This window comes from Neophocaena asiaeorientalis, unplaced genomic scaffold (assembly GCF_003031525.2).
Source record: "Neophocaena asiaeorientalis asiaeorientalis breed wild unplaced genomic scaffold, Neophocaena_asiaeorientalis_V1.1 scaffold36, whole genome shotgun sequence".
Lineage (NCBI taxonomy): Eukaryota > Metazoa > Chordata > Mammalia > Artiodactyla > Phocoenidae > Neophocaena > Neophocaena asiaeorientalis.
This window is the reverse complement of record NW_020174149.1, coordinates 474,126-502,093: the sequence shown is the minus strand read 5'-3', so window position 1 is coordinate 502,093 and position 27,968 is coordinate 474,126.

Below are 27,968 nucleotides of genomic sequence, written 5' to 3'. Positions count from 1 at the left end.
GCACTTTTGTTAAAAAAAAAAAAAAAGTCAGTTGACTGAATATGTATGGGTCTGTTTCTACACTCTATTCTGTTCCATATTCTATTTGTCTACGCTTAGGCCAATACCACTGCCTTGACTACTGTATATTTATAATAAATTTTGAAACCAGGTGAAGTCTTCCAACTTCTTCTTTCAACATGTTTTAGCTATCCTATTTTATTTTCATTTCTGTATGTATTTAGAACCATCTTGTCTACTTCTTCAGAATAGCATGTTGCCTTTTTGATATAAATTACATTGAATGTATATATCAAATTAGAAAGTATAGCCATCTCAGCAATATTTCATTTTCCAATCTAGAAACATGCAGTGTATCTCCATTTTTATGTCTTATTTAATTTCTCAGTAATATTTTACAGTTTTTAGTATGGAGATCTTAAGTATCATTAGGTTGATTTTTTTCTTATCTGACTTTTTATGCTATTGTACATTTTCAAAATGTTATTTTCCAATTGGTGGTGAGTGAAGACTTGCTCTATGGTGGGGGTCCCTTGTTCTATCACAACAGCCCATACATGGCTATTAAACATATGTTAGCAGTTCAGCTGGTATTTCCCTCTCCTATCTTTGGTAGACATTTCCTCCAATGATGAGAGCAGTGGTAAGTCTCTCTTCTCTTATAAAGGGATCCTCACACTCTGATGTTTTATTTGTTTGTGTTTCTTTATGTGCTCAGCTTTATAATAGGGATATTTTTTAACTATGATTTTTATAGTTTATCTGGTTTGTTTTGGTTGTTAGAGACTGATGGCCTGTTACGACATTTTACATTCAAACTAAAAACCATTTGGTGAAATTTTTTTAATCACTGTAAGACAATCTTCCCTATTACTATGTCTGAAAAAGCAAAAAAGAAAAGTATCAAATAGCACCCAAGAGTCCAAGCAATCATACTGAAGACTAATGTTTACTCAGTGCTTTCTACATGTTAGCATTTAGATTTATAAATATCAACTCATTCAATCCTCAGAACAACCATATCAAGTAGGTATGGTTACCATTATCCCCATTTTACAGATGAATAAACTGTAAAATATAAAATGAAATATAAAGCGCTTGTCATTTGCCTAATGAAACACAGCTGTTAAATGGTAGCACTGGGACTTGAACACAAGTAATTTGGATTTCAAGCCTAGATTCCTACCTACTTCCTCCTAATGCCTCTCCACCAAATCTCAGCATCCTACCTTTATCCTGATTTCCCATATGTAATAGCTATCTGGGTTTTTTCATTATAAATGCTTCTTTCTTCTTTGAGTTTTTTTTTTTATCTGAATCTCTCCTATTCATTTACCAATTTGATATAACAGATACAATTTATTAAGTGCACACACAAAAAACACTATGTTAGTAATTTTGCATATATTGTTTACAAACCTCACAAAAATTCTGAGAAATGGCATTATCCCTGTTCTACTTTGAGGGGAACTGAGGTTCAAACAAAGCAGTTTTTTTTTTTTGCAGTACACAGGCCTCTCACTGGTGTGGCCTCTCCCGTTGCGGAGCACAGGCTCCGGACGTGCAGGCTCAGCGGCCATGGCTCACAGGCCCAGCTGCTCTGCGGCATGTGGGATCCTCCCAGACCGGGGCACGAACCCATGTCCCCTTCATCGGCAGGCGGACTCTCAACCACTGCGCCACCAGGGAAGCCCAAAGCACTTTTCTTAATTTCCATAAAAACTAATGAAGAAATAAAATTGTCATTTGACCCCTCTGGAATCCAAAACGCATAATGTAATCTTTCATGAAAAATTAAGTCTTCTCCTAAAGTTGCCTTTGCAACCCCTTTGCTCACCATTACTTACTGTAACTGGATATTTATTTAAACACTACTCCTCTGTATAACATCATTACTTCATTTTTTCTTGCTGATATTCTAAAACCACTTGTTTGAAATTAAGGGCTCTGTTAATGTCTACTAGGGTCTCTTTTGGAGGCTGTTATACCTCAACGTCAACCAAGGAGTCTTTGAGATGTGGGCAGTACTGTGAGGCCTGGGGCTGGACCTGATTCTCAGCTCCTGGAGTTGAGAGAAATAATGCAGAACCTCTCTGCTGATGCTCGAAAAGGTCAAAGCTGCTCATGGCCCTACATCACCACTATTACCATTGCTCTCCAAACAACTCCTCCAACTGACTTTACTCCCTTCAAAATACCTTCTGTGTCCATTGCAACATAGATTCGACAGAAAAAAAAAGTTCAGGAAGGCCCCAAACTCCTCAAGGCCGACTCTTAGACTCATCCCACCACCATAATAGCCCAGAAAAATTTTCCAGTTCTGGTGTTGTAAATCGAAAATCTGATGCCTAGTTTCCACAATTATTTCTTAAATCATTTTAATGAAAGAAGAAAAATTCCATAGTAAGAACTTGCAATCAGAGGAGCTGTCATTGATAGGCTAATACTCAAATTATGGTAGACCCTATGAAAAACCCCATAATCCACAATTTCTGGCCTATTGCTGAAAAGTAATGGCACTGAACAAGATTCCAAAAGACTCAACACTTATATTCATTCTCAGTACAGAAACTCTTCGCAGAAAAAATTGTGCTACTCCCTTAGGACTGAATCTCATTTCAGACACTTGTTCCTTATGACGGCCCGTGTGTAATGATTTAAATGTCATGAAATCCTGCAGATGTGTTTAATAAAGTAATTGAAATTACTTCGTGTAATTTATTTTACTTTCAGTGATGGAAATGTGTGCACATAAATGTCACTGCACTGTCAATGCATTTAATGGCAGCTGAGTATAATCCTTTGAGGGTTTCTAGTTAGTGGGGATTTTACCTTCCAAGTATAATAAAATTTCTCTCCCAGCACATGCGTGGACTGAGGCAATGATTAGTACACAGTATTAATAAGAAATTTCCCCATGTAATCCTCTGACTGCAGAGATGAGGTCAGGACTTTATCGAGACCAAGTTCCTGCTCTAATTTCTGGGACACTTTCACAAATGATACAAGTGGTTCTTTAAAACCCAGACTGCAGCAGCAAACAGTGCGCTTTTTGGAAGTAACATTTGGGTGCCTGGAGCGGATGCTTCTATGACTTGGAGTCATTAAGCACCGAAATACAGCAAAACTGATGCAGAAAAATGAGCCAGTATCTCACCAAAACAATTTTTGCGAAGGGTTCTATGACTTAGGATCTCACCTCATACATTTGCCTAAGCATCTTGCACAGGTGAAACTACATCCTGCCTTTGAGTAACCTGCCCTCTGCCTTCTTACTAAACACAGACATATAAAGAGCCTTTGCCTGACCTGATAGAAAGTTGATTTCGTCTTTGTCATTTGTAAAGCATAAAGCATCCTTGTTATTTAACAAGGGATATGCTTTCAAATGAGCATATTAAATGTGGTTTGATAAAATACCAGGAGTGAAGGAAGACTAAATCCTTGACTATGTACTTGTAATAAAATTTTCAGTTTGAAATGGAATACAATAATCTATAGTTAATCTGGGCAAATCTTTCTCTCAGAATGATTAGTCAACAGTTGTGATAGAAAATTGCAGAAAAGTTAAAAGGAAGGATGTGGCCTCTTCTCATGGTATAATCCCAGAAGGGGTATTATTATTCTTTCTATTGCAAAATTACTGGCAGTTTTTAAAATTGATTATTTTTAGTTACTTAACTATATGTTTAGGTTTGAAGACAAGTCAATCAAATACCTAATTAAATGTAGAGTTATTAAATTCTTTTGGTTACTTATTCTCATCTACGGATCTGACTTTTGTATTACATATCAAAGGGAACCTTCTTAGCAGATTAAAACCTCTAGAAGAAAATTAAGTGAAAAATATATGTTCATGCATAAAAACTTGCATTTTGTGAAGACTACAAACGCCGAATGACTTACAGGCAACCGGAAATCACACTGAATTTTGCTATTTCGATTTTAACTAAAACCCACAATGCACAAAATCACAAGTGTATTTACTGTCATGATAAAAGTTCCCTTAAATATCAGGGTTTATTACATATATTAGTTCCTCTCATATTTTACTTGGTACCTCACTTTTACTTCTAAAATATCTGCATGTGGGTAAGTGAACAGAACGTCTCTTTTCGTTTGGATTGCTGAAGTTCAACCTTCAAAACAATGCAACCATCAGGTAAAGTAAATGAAGACTAAATTTCTAGATTGGACTCTCAGAAGTACCACTTGGACAAGAGGGCTCCTGGCCTGAGCCAGTGCATTTACAGTCTGCTCTTATCCTCTTCCAGCTATGGCCCTCCACACAGATAAGGTCTGTGCAGCACCGAGGCTCTGGGGCCTTGGGACCCTGGAAATAGCTACTGAAACAGCCTTAGCGGGTTTCCAGGACTTGCACAGGCCTCTCACCAGACGGTAAGCAAAGCCACCATTGCCAAGCCAGAAAGCGGCAAAAAAGATGTGTGTGCAAGGGGCAGCTATACATGAAGCTTGCCGATGGGACTGCAGTGTGCACACATGGGCACAAGGCACCAGGCACCCTGTGATTAGGGATGGAGTGCCTGGTAGGATAAGTAAGAAGCCATAGGCCGTATGTCTGGCTTTCCCTAGGAAGCTCCAAGTATTCCAAGATTTCAAGTTCTAACTGGTCTTGTGATTTATTGTGAAGACCTGTTCATCAAGGTAGGAAGATAGCACATATTTTCTTATAATTTTGTTAGCTTCATTTGTAACTTTTAAATCTTTAGATATATGGTATGTCAACCTCTATTTTTAGTTGCACCTCCAGCCCAGCAAAAGTTAAGACCAGGACCAGGCTTGTCTTTTAATAAAGACTCCAATATCTCTGAGCATGACTACTAGTTTTTCATTTTACAGTAGCATGATGTTACCATAAGCCCTAAAACAATAAATGGAACTAACTGCCTGTACATAATATATCCTAAGAGCTACAATACGCATGCAAAGGGTAAACATGCTGCGTATATACATTATTAGATAAAGTGCAGCAGAGAACGTAAATGTATTACTCATGACATGAAATGCAATGATTAGTATCTCCAAAGCTACACTGCTTCCTACCTGTGGACATAAAATGATTACTTTTTTTTTTTTCTTTTTTTTAAAAGGTGTGGAGTCAGGGGCAGAACCCAGGGCATGCAGGTGCACAAGGGCTGGGTTCAGATTCTTCTCCACGAGGACGGCGGCTCCCACAGCACCTTGGGTTTTACCCCACTCATCTTGGGGAGGCTTCAGCACTTCCTGGAATAGAGGGCGGCCGCCGCACTGGTTTTGCATTTTCAAGACACTCAGAACCCTCATGCTTCTCCTTGGCCAATTCCCAGAAAAGTGGCCCAAACCCTGCAGAGCCACATCATCAAAATAAAAGCCCAGAGCGACCTGGGCGGCTGACAGAGTCTTGGTGTTCAAGCCGGGTGTCAGGTCTAAGCCTCTGAGGTGGGAGAGCCAAGTTCAGGATATGAGTCCACCAGAGACATCCCGGCTACACGTAATATCAAATGGCAAAAGCTCTCTTGGAGATTTCCATCTCAACATCAAGACGCAGTTCCACTCAATGACCGGCAAGCTCCAGTGCTGGACGCCCTATGCCAAACAACTAGCAAGATGGGAAGACAACCCCACCCATTAGCAGAGAGGCTGCCTAAAATCATAATAAGTTCATAGATACCCCAAAACACACCACTGGATGCAGTCCTGCCAACTAGAAAGACAAAATCCAGCCTTACCCACCAGAACACAGGCACCAGTCCCCTCCACCAGGAAGCCAACACAACCCACTGAACCAACCTAACCCGCTGGGGGCAGACATCAAAAACAATGGGAACTACAAACCTGCAGCCTGCAGAAAGGAGACCCCAAACACAGTAAGATAAGCAAAATGAGAAGACAGAAGAACACACAGCAGATGAAGGAGCAAGATAAAAACCCACCAGACCTAACCAATGAAGAGGAAATAGACAGTCTACCTGAAAAAGAATTCAGAGTAATGATAGTAAAGATTATACAAAATCTTGGAAATAGAATGGAGAAAATACAAGAAACGTTTAACAAGGACCTAGAAGAACTAAAGAGCAAACAAACAATGATGAATAACACAATAAATGAAATTAAAAATTCTCTAGAAGGAATCAATAGTAGAATAACTGAGGCAGAAGAATGGATAAGTGACCTGGAAGATAAAATAGTGGAAAAAAATACTGCAGAACAGAATAAAGAAAAAAAGAATGAAAAGGATTGAGGACAGTCTCAGAGACTCTGGGACAACACTAAAAACACCAACATTAGAATTATAGGAGCACCAGAAGAAGAAGAGAAAAAGAAAGGGTCTGAGAAAATATTAGAAGAGATTATAGTTGAAACCTTCTCTAATATGGGAAAGGAAATAGTCAATTAAGTCCAGGAAGCACAGAGAGTCCCATAAGGATTAATCCAAGGAGAAACATGCCAAGACACATGCTAAACAAACTATCAAAAATTGAATACAAAGAAAAAATATTAAAAGCAGCAAGGGAAAATCAACAAACAACATACAAGGGAATCCCCATAAGGTTAATAGCTGATCTTTCAGCAGAAATTCTGCAAGCCAGAAGAGAGTGGCAGGATATAATTAAAGTGATGAAAGGGAAAAACCTACAACCAAGATTACTCTACCCAGCAAGGATCTCATTCAGATTTGACGGAGAAATTAAAAGCTTTAGAGACAAGGAAAAGCTAAGAGAATTCAGCACCACCAAACGAGCTTTACAACAAATGCTAAAGGAACTCCTCTAGGCACGAAACACAAGAGAAGGAAAAGCCCTACAAAAACAAACCCAAAACAATTAAGAAACTGGTAACAGAACATACATATCGATAATTTTCTTAAATGTAAATGGATTAGATGCACCAACCAAAAGACACAGACTGGCTGAATGGATACAAAAACAAGACCCATATATATATATTGTCTACAAGAGACCCACTTCAGACATGGGACACATACTGAATGTGAAGGGATGGAAAAAGATATTCCATGCAGACGGAAATCAAAAGAAAGCTGGAGTAGCAATTCTCATATCAGACAAAATAGACTTTAAAATAAAGACTGTTACAAGACACAAAGAAGGACACTACATAACGATTAAGGGATCAATCGAAAAAGATATAACAATTGTAAATATTTATGCCCCCAGCATAGGAGCACCTCAATACATAAGGCAAATGCTAACAGCCATAAAAGGGGAAATCGACAGTAACACAATCATAGTAGGGGACTTTAACTCACCACTTTCACCAATGGACAGATCATCCAAAATGAAAATAAATAAGGAAACTCAAGATTTAAATGATACATTAAACAAGATGGACTTCATTGATATTTATAGGACATTTCATCCCAAAACAACAGAATACACTTCCTTCTCAAGTGCTCATGGAACATTCTGCTGGATAGATCATATTCTGGGTCAAAAGTCAAGCCTTGGTAAATTTAAGAAAATTGAAATCATATCAAGTATCTTTTCTGACCACAACACTATGAGACTAGATATAAATTACAGGAAAAAATCTGTAAAAAAATATAAACACATGGATGTGAAACAATATACTACTAAGTAACCATGAGATCACTGAAGAAATCAAAGAGGAAATCAAAACATACCTACAAACAAATGACAATGAAAACACAACGACCCAAGACCTATGGGATGCAGCAAAAGCAGTTCTAAGAGTGTACTTTATAGCAATACAAATCTACCTCAAGAAACAAAAAACATCTCAAATAAAAATCCTAACCTTACACCTAAAGCCATCAGAAAAAGAACAAAAAACCCAAAAGTTAGCAGAAGGAAAGAAATCATAAAAGTCAAGTCAGAAATAAATGAAGAAGTGAAGGAAACAAGAGCTAAGATCAGTAAAACTAAAAGGTGATTCTTTGAGAAGAAAAACAACATTGATAAACCACTAGCCAGACTCATCAAGGAAAAAAGGGAGAAGACTCAAATAGAATTAGAAATGAAAAAGGAGACGTAACACCTGACACTGCAGAAATACAAAGGATCATGAGAGATTACTATAAGCAACTGTATTCCAATAAAAAGGACAAGTTCTTAGAAAAGCACAACCTCCTGAGCCAGAGCCACAAAGAAATACAAAATGTAAACAGACCAATCACAAGCACTGCAATTTAAACTGTGATTCAAAATCTGCCAACAAAAAAGGCCGGGGACCAGATGGCTTCTGTGAATTCACAGAATTCAAGTGAATTCTATCAAACGTTTAGAGAAGAGCTAACACCTATTCTTCTCAAACTCTTCCAAAATATAGCAGAGGGAGGAACACTCCCAAACTCATTCTACAAGGCCACCATCAACCTGATACCAAAACCAGACAAGGATGTCACAAAGAAAGACAACTATAGGCCAGTATCACTGATGAGCATAGATGCAAAAATCCTCAACAAAATACTAGCAAACAGAATTCAACAGCACATTAAACGGATCATACACCATGATCAAGTGGGGTTTATTCCAGGAATGCAAGGATTCTTCAATATACGCAAATCTATCAACGTGATACACCATATTAACAAATTGAAGGAGAAAAACCATATGATCATCTCAATAGATGCACAAAAAGCTTTCAACAAAATTCAACACCCATTTATGATAAAAACCCTGCAGAAAGTAGGTATAGAGGGAACTTTCCTCAACATAATAAAGGCCATATATGACAAACCCACAGCCAACATCGTCCTCAATGGTGAAAAACTGAAACCATTTCCACTAAGATCAGGAACAAGACAAGGTTGCCCACTCTCACCACTACTATTCAACATAGTTTTGGACGTTTTAGCCACAGCAATCAGAGAAGAAAAGGAAATAAAAGGAATCCAAATCGGAAAAGAAGTAAAGGTGTCACTGTTTGCAGATGACATGATACTATATAGAGAGAATCCTAAAGATGCCACCAGAAAACTACTAGAGCTAATCAATGAATTTGGTAAAGTAGCAGGATACAAAATTAATGCACGGAAATCCCCTGCATTCCTATACACTAATGATGAAAAATCTGAAAGAGAAACTAAGGAAACACTCCCATTTACCATTGCAACAAAAAGAATAAAATACCTAGGAATAAACCTACCTAGGGAGACAAAACACCTCTATGCAGAAAACTATAAGACACTACTGAAAGAAATTACAGATGATACAAACAGATGGAAAGATACACCATGTTCTTGGATTGGAAGAATCAACATAGTGAAAACAACTGTACTACCCAAAGTAATCTACAGATTCATTGCAATCCCTATCAAACTACCAATGGCATTTTTCACAGAACTAGAACAAAAAATTTCACAATTTGTATGGAAACACAAAAGACCCCGGATAGACAAAGTCATCTTGAGAAAGGAAAACAGAGCTGGAGTAATCAGGCTCCCTGGCTTCAGACTATACTACAAAGCTACAGTAATCAAGACAGTGTGGTACTGGCACAAAAACAGAAATATAAATCAATGGAACAGCATAGAAAGCCCAGCGATAAACTCACACACATATGGTCACCTTATATTTGATAAAGGAGGCAAGAATACACAATGGAGAAAAGACAGCCTCTTCAATAAGTGGTGCTGGGAAAACTGAACAGCTACATGTAAAAGAATGAAAGTAGAACACTTCCTAACACCATACACAAAAATAAACTCAAAATGGATTAAAGACCTAAATGTAAGGCCAGACACTATCAAACTCTTAGAGGAAAACTTAGGTAGAACACTCTATGACATACATCACAGCAAGATCCTTTTCGACCCACCTCCTAGAGTAATGGCAATAAAAACAAAACGAAATGGGACCTAATGAAACTTAAAAGCTTTTGTACAGTGAAGGAAACCATAAACAAGATGAAAAGACAACCCTCAGAATGGGAGAAAATATTTGCAAACGAAGCAATTGACAAAGGATTTAATCTCCAAAATATACAGGCAGCCAATGCAGCTCAATATGAAAAAAACAAACAACCGAATCCAAAAATGGGCAGAAGTCCTAAACAGACATTTCTCCAAAGAAGATATACAGATTGCCAACAAACACATGAAAGGATGCTCAACATCACTAATCATAACAGAAATGCAAATCAAAAGTACAATGAGGTATCAACTCACACCAGTCAGAATGGCCATCATCAAAAAATCTACAAACAATAAATGCTGGAGAGGGTGTGGAAAAATGGGAACCCTCTTGCACTGTTGGTGGGACTGTGAATTGATACAGCCACAATGGAGAACAGTATGGAGGTTCCTTAAAAAACTAAAAATAAAACTACCATATGATCCAGCAATCCCACTGCTGGGCATATACCCTGGGAAAACCATAATTCAAAAAGAGTCATGTACCACAGTGTTCACTGCAGCTCTGTTTACAATAGCTAGGAAATGGAAGCAACCTAAGTGTCCATTGACAGATGAATAGATAAAGAAGATGTGGCCCATATGTACAATGGAATATTACTCTGCCATAAAAAGAAACGAAATTGAGTTATCTGTAGTGAGGTGGATGGACCTAGAGTCTGTCATACAGAGTGAAGGAAGTCAGAAAGAGAAAAACAAATACCATATGCTAACACATATGTATGGAAGCTAAAAGAAAAATGGTTCTGAAGAACCTAGCGGCAGGACAGGAATAAAGATGCAGACGTAAAGAATGGACTTGAGTACATGGGGCGGGGGGAAGGTTAAGCTGGGACGAAGTGAGAGAGTGGCAATATATACACTATCAAGTGTACAACAGATAGCTAGTGGGAAGCAGCCGCATAGCACAGGGAGATCGACTCGGTGCTTTGTGTCCGCCTAGAGGGGTGGGATAGGGAGGGTAGGGGGGAGACACAAGAGGGAGAAGATATGGGGATATATGTTTATGTATAGCTGATTCACTCTGTCATACAGCAGAAATTAATCCACCATTTTACAGCAATTATACTCCAATAAAGATGTTAAAAAAATAAAATAAAGTGTCCCAAGGCACAATGCACCCACTAAAATAAAAAACAGCTGTAAGGACATATTGTGCAAAACTGGGAATATAGCCAATATTTTATAGTAACTAAAAATGGAATATTACCTTTAAAATTCTGAATCACTGTTATATACCTAAAACTTATTTAATATTGTAGATCAACTATACCTCAAAAAAAAATGTGGACTTTACAAAAAAAAGGTTTGTAATGTGACTTCACAAGCTTTATTTAATAAACTTTAATTACTTCAACTGAAACCATGAAAAAACAGCAAACCAAAAACTTGAGTTCTCTCAGTTTCAAAAAATATATATTTGCAATCACATTTCTTATTAAAAATGTTAAAGTCAAAGGATATGTAAAAAATAAAGAACCCATAGTTATAACTTAAGAAAGTGTGTACACTGAAAGAGAGGGACTTTGCTCCTTCAAGTCTTTGCCACAATATGCTTCTCTTCAAAATGCTTGAGCGGATTCTTCACGGCAGAATGGATCAAACGGACCACGGTGGACCAGTAACAGAGGCAGAGAATATTTGTATTAGTGCATGTTACGTGTCAAGGACCTGACTTTTAATTTTTAAGCATATCTCTGCCAAATTTTAGAGCTGTCAGAAACTTGCTGTAATTCAAAGGACTGAGAAAACTAATGTTCATGAAGTGAAACAGTCTTTTTAGCTGGTGCCCCAAGTCTTATACCCAAATGGCCCACTAAAGTAACAAAAATGATCCTTTAAGAATAGAATATTTGATAAACCAAAATAATCATTATAGATTGTGCTGAGCCTAAATTTTATCATGATAATGAGTAATTTGGCTACCAACAGCAAAAAAAACTGCAGCATTCTATGCATATTCTCTGCCCTTTTTAAACGGATCACAAAATCAAAGATAACTTAATGTCAACCCTCCTATAATATGAAGAACCTACTTATTCAACATGATTCATATTTATTTAACAAATATTATGCAGTACATACTATGTGCCAGGAACTCTCGCCAGCACTTTATAAATAGAAACTATCAAAATCGTAACAACCCTCTGAGGTCAGTACTATGATTATGTCTATTTTACAGGTGAGGAAACAGAGGAAGAGAAGATAAGTGACTTGGCCAAGGTCACACAGCTCTGAGTGAAGAGCTGGAATTCAAACTAAGCCCATCTGCTCCAGAGTCTGAATTCTTTAACCATTATGCTATGCTGGCCATTTTTTGCACTACTCAGAACTTCATCAATGCAAGTGAAAGAAACAAACTTAATTCAAGCAAAACAGCAACAACTTAAAAAACAAAAAAGCAGTAGAGAATATATATTATTATGTATAACCATAAAGTCGGTGGATTTGACCCGGCTTTCAAACAAAGCCACTGGAACGATCACTCTGTTTTCCGCTTCCAATGGGTGGCAAGAATGCCCCCTGCCAAGTTTCATAATTAACGTTTTTTTAATACTTGCAATCTCAGGCAAGAAGTGACCCCCCTCTTCATCTCTAATTCCAAAAATGTCCTAGAGAGAGCTTGTTCTTGGGCCACAGGTCCACCTCTGAATGAATCACTATAGCTTGTAAGGAGCACAGAATACAATGTTCTGGTTGCCCAGACCTAAGGCATGTATACCACCTGTGGTTGCTGAGAGTCAATGACCTCAACCTGAATCTTAACGAGTTTCTCCCATGAAATATTGTATTACCACAGGAATAGAAAAAGATGCTGAGCAGGAAGAAATTCTGTACGACACGAGTAAAGTCTTCTTTCATTAAAGAGATTTTAGCAGATGTCCGAACACACAAGCTATTTTAAGTCGTCATTAAAATAGTACTTGTTAAAAATCTTGTATCATGATACAACAGAATATACAACTACAAATATTTTCTCAACACATTAATTTCATTTTCAAATATATTTTACACAAAGCCCATAGACTTAAATTCTTAAATTTCACTATGATCATGTAACTACAATGAACAGAAACTTAGATTTGCTTCTGTTACCACCAGACCCTGTAATACAGTATCTTTTGCTTGAAATCTCCACAGAGGCAGTAATACTCATTAATGAAACCTGCAGTGGTTTTGCTTTTAACTTTTGGAACCTGTCTTTCTGGTATTTTTCTAAAATGTTTGATAATTTAAGGATAGAACATAAACATGTAGAATTTACTGGTATGTCCATACAGATGCTTTTTGGAAAAAGTTAAAGGCATACTTCAAAATAAATAAAAATCATGATCAATATGTAGTAATGATTTTATGAAGTCCATATCCCTGACAAAAATTATTCTGCAGTTAATTTGAACTCTTCCCTGTGATAAATGTGGTTATCTGTATTAAACTACATAAGAAAGAAGTTTCTAAAGTAAGAGGGAGATGGTAGAGGAAGGAAGAAAAAATAATTTCCAATTGTAACCAGAAGGGAAGAATAGAAGTCCTATGGAAAGGCATTTTGTGTGGTATTCGTCTCAGGTTCCTTTAAATGCATCTACTGATTGGGAAGACAGCAACTACTGGAGTCAAATGACGTCTCCAATTCCACATAAGTACGATAGTATAGGAAAAAGTTTTAAATTGCAGTAAAAGTAGTTGAGCTTAGATATCAAAGAAATCATTGAAAAAATAATCCTTCACACTGAAAAGGAAGAACTTTTGAAAGGAAGAACACTTTGGAGTATATGCATTTCTAACTAGCAAAGCAAGATCCCTTTTCTGACTCATTCTATAATTTGTTCTGATCTAAGTTGAGTCTTATGACTTCTTTCAACAGTTTCAACATTAACTAGGGCATGCAGATTGTGTTAACCTAAGATATAGTTTATTGCTAACACAGACATTATTACTTAATCTTTTATAAGATGATGCATCATTTCTCTTTAACTCCAGATTAATTTTCTTTCCTAAAGCAATTTTGAAATATCTAACTGCTAATTGCCTTCTGCATAAATATAGAATTTTTTAAAGCCTCAGTACACTTTTTAAAGAATAAATATCTTTTCCTTTCCACACATAATTCAAAAATGGCAGAAAATATTTTACACAGATTCAAAAGAAATCTCAGATGAAACCCCAAAATGTCAAGCAAATATTACTTTCCATTTTCCATGGGATTTTCTTTTCAAAATAATAGTTTCAGTATTTCTTAGGTATTCTCAACCCCTCCTCCTAAGACATAAGGAAGAGTGGAAGGAAGACAGATGCCACGGAGGGTTAAGTAGTGATACAGAATAATACAGTAATCAAACAGGCAAAGATTATTCCTACTTTATTAGTGAATTCTGTTCCTGAGTATCTATTCTATTCTTATAACTGGTCTGGCTATGTATCATCTAGAAATGTATAGAGAAATCAAGTAAAGGATGAAGAAGCAGAAACAATTATTGACTACATACTTTGTTGGTGGTTTTGTCCCAAGAGAGGTAAGTAACAAGAGAGCTATGTTTAGAGAGAATTAGTCAGCAATTATTTTCAGGATGTAGAGAACCAGGGAGGAACTAGAGAACAAAACCACGTGGGAAGAGTAGGGGACTGGAACTCACATTTATTGAGAAAGTCCCACATGGCAAGCACTGTGCTTCATGATTTCATTGTAGGACATCATTTCCCTCAATAGTGCTTATTCAATGGGTTGGTGGTCATGATATATTCAAAATTAGACAAAGAAACAAAGTCACCAGCTTGAGGTGACTCTCTACAAGAAATCTAGAGCAGTTAGGTGTTAAGGAGAAAAGAAGAGAACATTTAGGTTAATCAGTTAATGAAATGGGTGAAGGAGGAGGATGAATAAAAAGAATGTATAGATAGCAACAAAATTCCTATTGAAGGTGTCTTCTAGAAAAGATAACGCACTAGAAATCAATGAGGCTATTCCAATTCCCCAAGCCAGAAACCAACTGTGATAACCAGAGAGATCCAAGAACACTAATAACAAGGGATGGTACCAAACCCCAACATAGGAATGCCTGCAAGGTATAATCCAGACAGAATAAAAGAAAATATGGGCTGATGAACAACTCCTTTAAACAAACCAGCAAAAACAGAGTAGTGCTGCAAAAAGTAAACAAAGACAATTGTCAAACTGCTTTAATTTGAAGCAGTAAAGGCTGGAGGAATTGTGCTGCTATGAGAAAGACACGAGATGTACCACTGTTCCCTTCCTCACAGGACTCTAAGGCCATGAAGGGGGATTTACAATGAAGGTATTCGACCACGTCCCCAGAAGGATGAGGGATGTAGCACGCCCTCAACTGAGCAAGCTGAAAAACCAAGTAGAAGGATTATACAGAGCCCAACTCCACCGCCAAATTCTGGAATTGAGAACAGAATGAAAAGAAAACAAAGTCAGGAACACTGGCCCTTAGTTTAGTCACTTCAACAGATATTAAGAGCAAACCTTACAGAAACAAAGTCACCACAAATGTTGGGTGAATTTTAAAGCCTCTCATCCAAAGCAGTGACTAGATTTTTGACATTGTTGATTCTACTGCTCTTTTCAATGGCTTCTAAACTTATATAGCTTCCAATACCACTTAAAACTCTTTAGAGATTAAAAATTTTTTTTGACTTAACCCTATCATACTCCTTTTTATGTAAGTTTATTTGCTTATCACTCATTGAGTCTGTTTATTTCCTTGAGAGAGCAAAGCAGGTTTTTTTTATTACAATGAAAGTAGAATACATTTAATTGCATTTATAAAATATGCAAGAATTGACAGAGTAGAGGAATCCTTTAAGACCAATTACTGGCTGAATGAGTATACAAATTTTCTTAACTATATGGATAAAGGTATGGTGATAGTAACTTTTATAGAGATTTATTTGTAACTTATTAAAATATTAGCAAAGCAGTTTTTGTTTAAAGTTTTCTTTTTTAAATTTATTTTACTCAAGTAGTTGACTTACAATGTTGTGTTAGTTTCTGCTATACAGAAAACTGATTCAGTTATACATATAAACATTCTTTTTCATATTCTTTTCCATTATGGTTCATTACAGGATATTGAATATAGTTTCCTGTGCTATACAGTAGGATCTTATTGTTTTATCCATTCTATGTATGCTTAAAATTTTCTTCTGCTGCCTTTAATGTAGCTTCAAAAGCATACTTTTGCATCTGTCCTTTTGCATGTTATGTTTAGTTTCACTTTTACGTTGCAGGTTTTCTTCATGAGTTTTTGTAGGGCTGACGTCCTACTGGAGAAACTCTAATTAGATCTGACATTGGGAGACTGGGATTGACATATATACACTATTGATACTATGTATAAAATAGATAACTAATGAGAACCTACTGTACAGCACAAGGAGCTCAACTCAGTGCTCTGTGGTGACCAAAATGGGAAGGAAATCCAAAAAAGAGGGGATGTATGTTTACATATAGTTGATTCACTATGCTGTACAGCAGAAACTAACAACACTGTAAAGCAACTATACTCCGATTAAAAAAAAATTCAGTATCTAAAAATTTTAATATATATGTATAAATTAAGATGTAAGTTAAACAAGAGATTGAAGTAACTGGAAGTTTGCCAACACTTCATCTTATAGAAGAGAAGTTGATTGTTATTGAAGTTGGTATCTTGAGTAATACAGAATCCAGAAAGTTTTTTCAAGTCTTAATATCGATCTCTATCAATTTGGAGGCCTTCCAAATTACAGAAGAGAAAAATAAAGGAACTCTGGCCCTAAAAGGAAAAGCAAAGACGTAAGGAGTATCAAAAAAAAAAAAAGATTGCAATAGCACTGAGACAATTTCAAGTTTAAGGTAAAAGCTTCAAAGGAACAAAGAATGTTACTTTTATGAACAAAAGGACAATGCTCAAAGGCTATACTGTCATCAACTTTTACGCATCAAATAAAGCATAAAACATAAAGCAAAAAGAAAAGGGTTGGAAATAAAAGTTGACATTAACAGAAACATAATAATGCAGTAAGAGCTCTCCTAACTCTCTAGATTAACTGACAATTTCTATTCCTCTGCAAAATATGCTGACATATCCATAGGAGTCTAACCACTGACCACCACCATCCACCAATGGATTGCCCCCCACTGCGTGCTTATACCTTTCTACTCCCACAAATCGAGTTATATGCTTACCAAGGGTCAGTCCTATTTGTTCCCAAACGTGCTTACATCTGTTGTACTTGATGTTGACACTGGACCCGATATTATGTATTAAATAGCACGTATTAAAATGTGAAAATAGTTTATACTTAACTAGAACAACAGTTTTAAAAATTCCTGTCAAATTAGGTGTGGGGACACAAATTTAAGTTATTGGAAGATCAGACATTAACCGAAAAAACCTACACATTATTCAACACTCAAATCACTTTCAAAAATGTCTCTAAACTCTCATTCCACTTTAAAAATCTACAATTAAAAGTGATAGACCTTACACAATGGGTGTGGTTTAAACCAGACAAATAATAGAACTCCAATGTAGGGCCCGTACTCTAAGAGACTTCGGCTGTTCATCAAAAGATTAGCAACTAAATTATATCCGTGTTTTATTTAAGCCAAAATAAAAGGTCTTCTGTATATTTTTTTCTTTATCCCGTCTTAACAGACATGTTGGATTTTTTGATTTGCTCCAGTACTGATCATGCTAGACAGTATTTAGGTGTTGTGCCGTATTTTAATCCTCCTTTCTCAATATGTGACAGATTAGTCAAAAGTAAAATGACCATATGGAGATAATGACTGGTAATAATATAATAAGTTGGGTTTTAGAGATTTATGCGTAGACTTGCAAAGAAACAATACTCGTTTTTAAATGTCCCTTGACCATTTATAAAACCTGACCACATTTGAGGCCAAATATACAAACAAACTTTTTAAACTAGCAACGTTAGGATCTACATTGTTTGACTATGGTGCAAGGATCCTGAAACTAGAGCATATCTTGTGTGTTTGAAGACATGAAGCGTTCAGTATGACTGAAGCAGAATGAACTTGGAGGCCATTTTAAGGACTTCGGCTCAAACTTTGGACACACAAGTGACAATCTGCGTTTTTATTTTTATTGTTTTGTTTTTTGAATTTGCATAGAGTGAAATGTTTTTCGTACGGATTTTAATAAAGATATAGCGTCATATATCCACCACTCCAGCACCATACAGAATAGTGGTCTATGTGTTTTCACAGTCTCAATCGGGCAGCTTCACCATAAATAGGATTGTAGAGTCAAGGACATGAATGGGAAAACCAGCTAAGAGGCTGCTGCAAAAAGCATGGATATGTGGCCTGAAGCACGGTGATGGCAGCGGAGATGGTTTAAGTTTCCTGTATTCAATAAGTAATTTTAAGGTTGAGCCTGTTTGATGTACTGCCAGATTGGACATGTATAATAAGAGAAAGAAAAGAGCCGAAGATGAATCTAAGTTACTTTGAAGAAATAAAAGGAGGATGTTGATTTTGAGATGGGAAGAACAAGAGAAAAAGTTCAGGGTGAGATATAAATAATGTTAATTTTGAATGGTCTGTAAGACATACAAATAATGAGTCAGCCTTTGGATGTATGATTATGAAGTCAAGAAGAAGGTCTTGGCCCAAGATATATAAATTTGAGAGCTGCCAGCACATAGATGGCACTTAAGGCCACTAGGTAGGATGATATCACCAAGGGACTCTCTACAGATGGAGAAAAGGTCAAACAACTCAGCCCTGGAGGTTGGAGAAGTTTGAGAGGTTAAGATGCACCAGCAAAGGAGACTCAAATGGAGCAGCCATTGAGATATGAGGTAGACAAATGTGTAATATCTTGGGAACCAAAGCAAGAAAGTATTGCAAGGATAAGGGAATAACTAACTGTTTCAAATCCTGTAGAAAGACCAGATAAGATGAGGACTAAAAAATGCCACTGGATTTAGCAACTTGGAGATCATTGAAGACCTCCACAAACACTCTTAAAATAGTTCTGGGTATAAAATAAAATCTGACTGGAATAGGTTCAGTCTAACAGAAAAAAAAGAAAGAATTGCAGTCGATGCACAGAGCTAGATCTTTTTAGAAGCTTTGATGTAAGTGAAAGGAAACAGAGGTAGTAGCTGGAAGAAGTAGAAGCAGTTGGTTTGTTTTGTTAAAATAAACTACTGTATGCTCATGGAAAAGTTCAATGAAGTCTGATGATGCAAGAATAGAATAAGAGAATTTCTAGGGAAGTTCTTAAGAGGATAAGGGCATGAGATCTTGTGTACAAATAGATGGGTTTCCTTTGCTAGGAATTTAGACAATTCATTCACACAAAGGAGTTAAGATAGTAACTAGACTTATCATGGTGATCATTTTGAAATGTACAGAAATAATGAATCACTATGTTGTGTACCAGGAGCTAACATAGTGTTGAAGGTCAATTATACTTCAAAAACAAACTTATTAAAAAGAGATTAGATCTGTGGTTACCAGAGGTGGGGGAGGGGAGAAGAGGAACTGGACGAAGGCAGTCAATAAGGTACCAACTTCCAGTTTTAAGATAAATAAGAACTAGGAATGTCATGTACAACATGACAAGACAATTAACACTGCTGTATGATATGTATGAAAGTTGTTAAGAGAATAAATCCTGAGAGTTCTCATAGCAAGAAAAAATATGTTTTTTTCTATTTCTTTAATGTTGTATCTGTATGAGATGATGGATGTCCACTAAACTTACTGTGGTCATCATTTTGTGATGTACGTAAGGTAATCATTACGCTGTACACCTTAAACTTACAGTGCTGTATATGAACTGTATCTGAATAAAACTGGAAGAAAAAAAGGTGTTAAGGCAGAATACATGAGCACTGACATAGGTAGAGAGATTAGACTGAGTAAACAGAGGCAAATGCTCTTCTGATTGCTTTCATTTCATCATCAGCAGCCGAGAATGATGATGAGGGAAGAGATGACAGAAGTTTTAGAATAAAGAAAAAGGTCTGAAAAGTTAGCTAAAGACTGAGAGAGTGAGTATACTTGGGAAATATAATATGGCTATTAGGCTTCATTAGAACCCACTTGAGGTTAGTTGTCATAAATTCAAAACAAGACCAGTGAGCATGATGGTAAGTTTTTCTCCAGCCATGTTTGGCTTTTCAGATATGGGCACACATTAGGCAGACAGTTGGATTTGACTATAGTTGTGATTCTGTCAGGCAGTAGAGTAAAACAAGAGAGATAAAAGGGAGCTGTGGTTTTATAGCAAAGGAATGATTCTAACTATGAAACATGAAATAGTCATTGTATAAATTTGTATAAATAAAGGTGTGGGGCATTTGCTGAGTTAAGGACATGGGAAAGTGATAGATAAGCTAATTATAAGTCCTTGATTGTAAAAGGATTGTTGAGTTGGACTATTAAAGGGAGTCAGCTGGAAAGGCAGGAAGTGGTGATCAGAGAATGGGAAGCAAGAGATTATAATGATAGAAGGGATGTAGTTAATAATAATCACAAAATCTAGGCTATAAACAAGAGTGGCAGATATAGGGCCAGTATCATTGGAGGACATAAGGCCAAGGACATGAGAGGTCAGGATATTGCATGAACTTTAGATGTTGACATCACCAGGAATTATGACAGTACTTGTATAGGAGGAAAAAACTGATACAGGAGCTCAATTTTTTCGGGAAATGAGAAATGAAATACAGGCAGTAGATGACTTCAAAAAGAAATAATGAGTGGCAGGGTGTGCTAACAGGAGATTCAAAACTCAGGGTGCCTTTCTTTCACTGGGAGGGAAAGAAAATAGTCTATATCCATTAATCAGGAGCTAAGAAAAATCCTACTCCTCCATTCTCAGTAGCTTAGGAGGGCTTCTCCTCCACTTTCGTTTTGCCACTTTGGGGAGGAGACCAGCCGACCTAGGGAAGCTCTTTCAGAATAAAGCCAATGGCACAGCGTTGGTATGCAGAGAAATGGCCTGAGTTTAGCTCTGCAGCTTGGCTCTCGTGGCATGGAAAGAATCCAGAAATTCTCATATGCCTTAAGGACAGCTGTGGAAGGTAACTGATGGGATGTCTTGTAATTAATTGATGGGATGACAAACAGGGCATCGACACCTGTATCTGAGGGCTGCAGAACACACAGGCTGGAGGTAAAAGGGAATCACAGCCAGACCTCATTGGCAGCCAGTGTACTTGGAAGAGCTAAGGCGGGATCAAGACAGCTGACAGGACTATAGGTCCTGTCCAAGCCAAGAGAGGAGAGACCACATGTCCTTCATCCTCAAACCTCGGCAGAGGATGCCAACAAATCAAGATGTGACAGGCTGTTAAGGGATATCGTTGCTGCAGAATTCAATAAAGATCCAGAGAACAGCACAAGGACAAACAGAGAGCTGTGGCCCTTTCTCTGAAGCCAACGGAGACAGTGAGCATCTTTGCATACTCAGACTCCATCTCAGGGTGAAATATGAGAAGGAAACAGAATTCTGAAAATCTGAACATATAACTGAAGGGGACTGTTTTAACCCCGTCAGTAGCTTGTGACAAAGATCAGATCATTTATAAGAAATGAACAAGCTATTTCTTTATATATCTGAATGTAGAGGCCTTTTGAAACACATACATTGAGTGCTTAAACAAAAGTAAAATAAAGAACTATCTTTCTAGTTATCTACAGATCCTTTTACAGATAGAGGAGTTCAAATTAGCTTCGACGCAGCTATGAAATCAGTCCTTAATATTGAATTAAAAACTGAATTCTGACATTATGGTCCGTTTTGAAGAGGACGTAGGTCAGTGGTATGAAACAGATGAAACCACACCGCAGTAATGAGTGTCCAGCGCAAAGTGACCGCAACGTGACTGAGAGAAATCAGAAGATCAAATGATAGAACATTACAATGCCACAATTCTAGGTCAGTGGCAGGAGGCCACCTCTTCCTTCTGGGAATTGAATCCTATCTGGGCCAAGGGGTCCAGGCTCTTGCAGGTTCAGTGGCCAAAAGTGTGCTGGGGCCAGGGGTGGAAATAAAGCAAATACCTTGGCCTCTATTCTGGTGCATCTAACAAGCTCAGTTCCCCTGAGGGTAGTGTTTAATGTAGCACAGGTTGACAGAAGAATAAACAGATAATCCTTTTTTCACCTACTGGTCTTTTACTACTCCAGAATTTAAGCCCATAATGTAGCAAAGAAAACCATATTCACATGTGATAAGGACAGAAATAAAGCCTGGAGACGGGGGTGGGGTGGGTGGGGGGTGGAGCTCAAATCTTTGGGAGCCCTCTCCAGGATAAAATGACAAATTGCTAAGAACAATCCCAATTAAACCTTGTTGAAATTAATAAATGTTCTTATCCTGTTTCCCGTTATCTTTGTTAATAGGACTAATAATCCTATTAATAACCACAGCTAACACCTGTGAGCACTAGGCTACAGTATTTACATACATTATCTCCTTCAGTTCTTACAACAATCCTATGGGTTTTATCATCTTATAGATAAAACTGAGGCTTAAACGTATGGACACCAAGGGGGCAAAGTGGCGGGGGGGCGGGGGGGGGGGGGGGATGAACTGGGGGATTGGGACTGACATGTATACACTGATATGCATACAACTGATGACTAATAAGAACCTGCTGTATAAGAAAACAAATAAAATTTTAAAAAAACATAAAACAAACAAAAAACCCTGAGGCTTAGACAGATTAAGTCATCTGTAAAATACACAGTAAGTTACGAAACAGGAATTTAGGCCCAAGACTCTTCATCTCAGGGCTCACGTGCTTTACTAGTCAACAATAACACCTTCCACGTGGTTACCATTTATGTAAGACTAAGTTTATAGAAGGTGTTTTGTACCTCACCTTGTATGATGTAACCCTATGAATTAGGGACTAGTATTATCCTCATTTTTAAAGGAAACTGAGGTAAAGAGAAATACTGAGCCCAAGACCATCTCCAACATGAGAGAAACAAAGAATAACGTTTGCAGAGAGAATTTAAGCTGACCATTCACAGCAGACATTCACTCATGTTTTATTGGAGTTTTTTAAGTCTAATTTGACAGAACACTAAATAACTTACATGTTAATCCAGTAACAAAAATTCACCTTCCAAATGTAGCCAAATAATTTATCTAATGACTATATCACTGACCCTCTCTCTTCAAATGAATAAGTACATATCTGAATGTATGCTGTATTCACCTTACATAGCAACGGAGGTATAACTTTCCATAAATCCATTTTCTTCCCCAGCTGCCATTGCCAAACTTGACTCGTCTCAGAGAATATACCCGGAGAGAAAAGCATCCAATTCTTTAGTTAGCAGGCAACTCAGGGGCAGTTTAAAACAAAGGAAAAGCAAGAAGAATTAAGCAGGAACCACACATCTTGATGGCTCGGGAGTGGCCCAGTATATACCTGCTAATCCAGTGGCCTGTCCTGTTCAGTGTTTCTCTAGGACAAAGCATCACACTTGGCAGGATGTATTATATGATCACACCAACTGCCGGTGAGGAGAAAATCTCTCTCCCCCTGGTGGACCCCCATTTAGTAACGTTCTCAAGCACAGCCTCATCTAAGCCTGTGACCTGGACAGCCTTGCTGCAGAGGTCCAGGCCAGGATGAGGAAGAGGGCATAGAGGAGAAAGGCAAGGTAGGTGCAGAAGCACTAGAGGACCAAGGTCATTACCAAAGCCCTGCTGCACAACTCATACTCTCTAAATCTATTTCTCTATTCTCTAGGTTTTTAAGTTCATTGTTTTCAAATTGGTTCAAAAGAGAAAATAACTGTATGGGTGAACATTCACCATATTGGAAAAGTTTTTAGAATTCACTGCTTTGAATGTGAGGAATGTGTATATTTATAATTTAATACAGGAAGACTGATAGTACAACTACTGAGAAATATATAAAATCTGGGGTAATGTTCTCAAAACACTTCGTTTTCCTCTTGTGTTTAATATTTAAGTTACATAAATAATACATGTAGAATGAATTTAACTTTTTAAAACTGTTTTCATCATTTCATTTGTTCCCTATAACATGTGGTAGGTAATAGGGAAGATGAAATCTCCTATTACTGATGTATTTTTAAAATCATATCTTTGCCTTGGTTTCAATAATACATATCTCAGAAACCAGAAATATTCTTTTTAAAAATTTTATTTATTATTTTTGGCTGCATTGGGTCTTCGTTGCCATATGCGGGCTTTCTCTAATTGCAGCGAGTGGGGGCTACACTTCATTGCGGTGCGTGGGCTTCTCATTGCGGTAGCTTCGCTTGTTGCAGAGCACAGGCTCTAGCTGCACGGGCTTCAGGAGTTGTGGCACGCAGGCTTAGTTGCTCCGCGGCACGTGGAATCTTCCCGGACCAGGGCTCAAACCCGTGTCTCCTGAATTGGCAGGTGGATTCTCAACCACTGCGCCACCAGGGAAGCCTGGAAATATTCCCTTTTTCAAAAATCTTAGCACAAGTTTGAGCAAAATGGTGGTGGGGATGGCGTTACATTTTGTTCAATCTCCCCAATCCTGTTTAAAAAGCTGACAGAAATGGGGTGCTACTGCTAATTGGTTCAGGATTTATTTGGGGGGTGACCAATGTTCTGAAATTGATTGCACAAAAGTCACATAACTCTGTTCATACACTAAAAGTCATTAAATTGTACACTTTAAATGGATGAATTGTATGATATGTGGATTGTATCAATAAAACTCTTACTCTTAAAAAACTGAGTAGCATATTATGGTGAGTTAAAAGAGGCCACAGTTCTTAGACACTTCTGCCATCAAAAGGCAGGATCTATTTCCCTTGCCCTTGAATCTGGGCTGGCCTGTGACAGCTTTGAATAATAGAGTAGGTGAAAGTGATTCTACACCACTTCCAGGCCTAGCCTTTAACAGAACTGGATGCTTCCATCTCCGTCTCTGGGAGATTTCACCTGCTTTGTAAGAACTTCAAATACCTTGGAGTCACTCTAGTCCGAGGAAGCCTATGTTAGCCATGTGGAGAGAGAAAGAAAAACGATGTCTGGCAAGCCCCCAGATGTTCCAACTCTCAACCACTCAAGTTATCTCCCCTGAGGTTGCAACACTGTGAAACAGAGATAAGACACCCATACTGTGTCATGCCTGAATCCATGACCCCAAAATATCATGAAATATAATAAATTGTTGTTCAAAGGCAATAAGCTCTGGCCACATTTGTTATGCAGCAATAAACAGAATAGACTGCAAAACAAGGTGATAAATTATTCTATAATTCCTAGTATAAGAGCAAGGGTACTTACATCACTGACAGCAGCAAGATCCTAGAACAGCAGCAGCTATGCAGGAATAAGCAAAGGGAATACAAGGGGAATTCCAGCGGGCTCTAAAAGCCAAGAAACTCGGGAATTCATTTCAAAAAGAGGTCTCCATTCAGAGTGGAGACTCAAATGGCCAAACTTAGGATAGTCATAATGACTGGGAGACTTCTGGGGGTATTGGGGCAACCTAGCCCCCTGGGATGTCAAAAACAGTCAAAACCCTACAATGAAGAGAAACTGGTCAGAACAAAACACCACTTGTTGAGGGTAACAACTCTTGGGTGTAAAAGAGAAAAGATATAGATTCTAATGAAAGAAGAGCAGAAGAGGTAAGCCTCAAAATATTAGCGATCCAGGTATGCAGATAAATCTGTAACACATCACAGTGAAATGAAACAAGAAACCTAGTTATGAAGCCAGAAAAGCAATCTTGACTTTCACTTCTGCTAAACAGGCACTTCCTCCTAAAAATACTGGAAAGAGGGGCAGAGTCAAGATGGCGGTATGGGGAGACACCGAGTTAGTGTCTCCCAACAACTAGGGCACCTGCCGGCTGCTGTTGGGGGACCCTGATGCCCAAGAAGACAGGAGGAACCCCCAAGTGAACGGGTAGGACATGTTGGGACTGAGGGGGGAGAAGTGGAGGCCAGATAGGATTGTTGCCCCTGGGGCCAGGGAGATGAAGAGAGACAGGCAGGAGGGACCCTCTGGGAAAAGCGGGAGGAGTGGTGAGTGATCGCCTGGCCCACTAGGGCTGGGAAGCCTGCTGAGCTCCAAGGCCAGTACCCCCCTCCAAAGCCCGTACTGGTCCTTGGGTCATAGGAAAGAGGCTGAGGGGAGAACAGGAGAGGCAGGTGGGAGGGGCCCTCCAGGAGGAGCAGGAGAAGACTGGAGGGTGTTTGGCCCACCCACTTGAGCCCAGGAAGCCTGCTGGGCTCCCAAGTGAGGTCCCCTGCCCTCTGAGACCAGGGGTGCGGGGCACACCTGGACCACTTCTGTTCCTTGAGCCTAAGTCCCACCCCCCCCCCCACAGCCCCCAGGGCCTTCTTTCATTCCCCCCCCCTTTTTTTCTTTTCCCTTCTCTTTTTTTACTATTGTGGTACTGATGTAACTTCCAGTTGTTGACTCATTTTTATTTTTATATTCTTCCTAATATATCTGTTAGTTTCCTAGTCTAATTTTATTTCTTACTTTGTTATTGTTCTTTTTTATTTTATTTTATTTTTTTGGCCACCCCAGGCAGCTTGTGGGATCTTGGTTCACAAGCTTGGGGGTGGGCTGAAGCTCTTGCAGTGGGAGCTCCGAGTCGGAACCACTGGACTAACAGAGAACCTCAGACTCCAAGGAATATTCATCAGAGTAAGGTCTCACAGAGCACCTCATCTCAGCACCAAGACCCAGCTCTGCCCAACACCCTACAAACTCCAGCGTTGGAAGCCTAAGGCCAAACAACCAGTAAAACAAGAACACAAGGCCACTCAAGAAAAAAAAAAAAAATGAGATAGCAAAACAAATATGTCACAGATGAAGGAGCAAGGTAAAAATCTATAAGACCAAATAAAATAAGAGGAAATAGGCAATCTACCTGAAAAAGAATTCAGAGTGATAGTAAAGACGATCCAGAAACTCGGAAATGGAACGGAGGCATGGACTAAGAAAATACAACCAATGTTTAACAAAGATCTAGAAGAACTAAAGAAAAAACAGATGAACAATACAATAACTGAAATGAAAAATACACTAAAAGGAATCAGTAACAGAATAACTGAGGCAGAAGAACGAATAAGTGAGTTGGAAGACAAAATGACAGAAATAACTGCCATGGAGCAGAATAAAGAAAAAAGAATGAAAAGAATTTAACACAATCCCAGAGACCTCTGGGACAACACTAACAAACCAACATTCAAATTATAGGAGTCCCAGAAAAAGAAGAGAAAAAGAAATGGTCTGAGAAAATCTTTGAAGAGATTATAGTCGAAAACTTCCCTAACATGGGAAAGAAAATAGTCACCCAAGTCCAGGAAGCATAGAGAGTCCCATACAGGATAAACCCTAGGAAAAACACACCAAGACACATATTAATCAAACTAAGAAAAATTAAAATCAAAGAAAAGGTATTAAAAGCAGCAAGAGAAAAACAACAAATAACATACAAAGGAATCCCATAAGGTTATCAACTGATTTTTCAGGAGAAACTCTGCAAGCCAGAAGGGAGTGGCAGGATATACTTAAAGTGATGAAAGAGAAAAACCTACAACCAAGATTATTCTGCCCAGCAAGGATCTCATTCAGATTCAATGGAGAAGTCAAAAGCTTTTCAGACAAGCAAAAGCTAAGAGAATTCAGCACCACCAAACCAGCTTTACAACTTATGCTAAAGGAACTTCTCTAGGCAAGAAACACAAGAGAAGGAAAAGATTTACAATAACAAACCCAAAACAATTAAGAAAATGGTAATAGGAACATACATATTGATGATAACCTTGAATGTAAATGGATTAAGTGCCCCAACCAAAAGACACAGGCTCACTGAATGTATACAAAAACAAGACCCACATATATCCTGTCTACAAGAGACCCCTTCAGACCTAGAGACACATACAGACTGAAAGTGAAGGGATGGAAAAAGATATTCCCTGCAAATGGAAATCAAAAGAAAGGTGGAGGAGCAATAATCGTATCTGACAAAATAGTGTTTAAAACAAAGACTCTTACAAGAGATAAGGAGGGACACTACATAATGATCAAAGGAT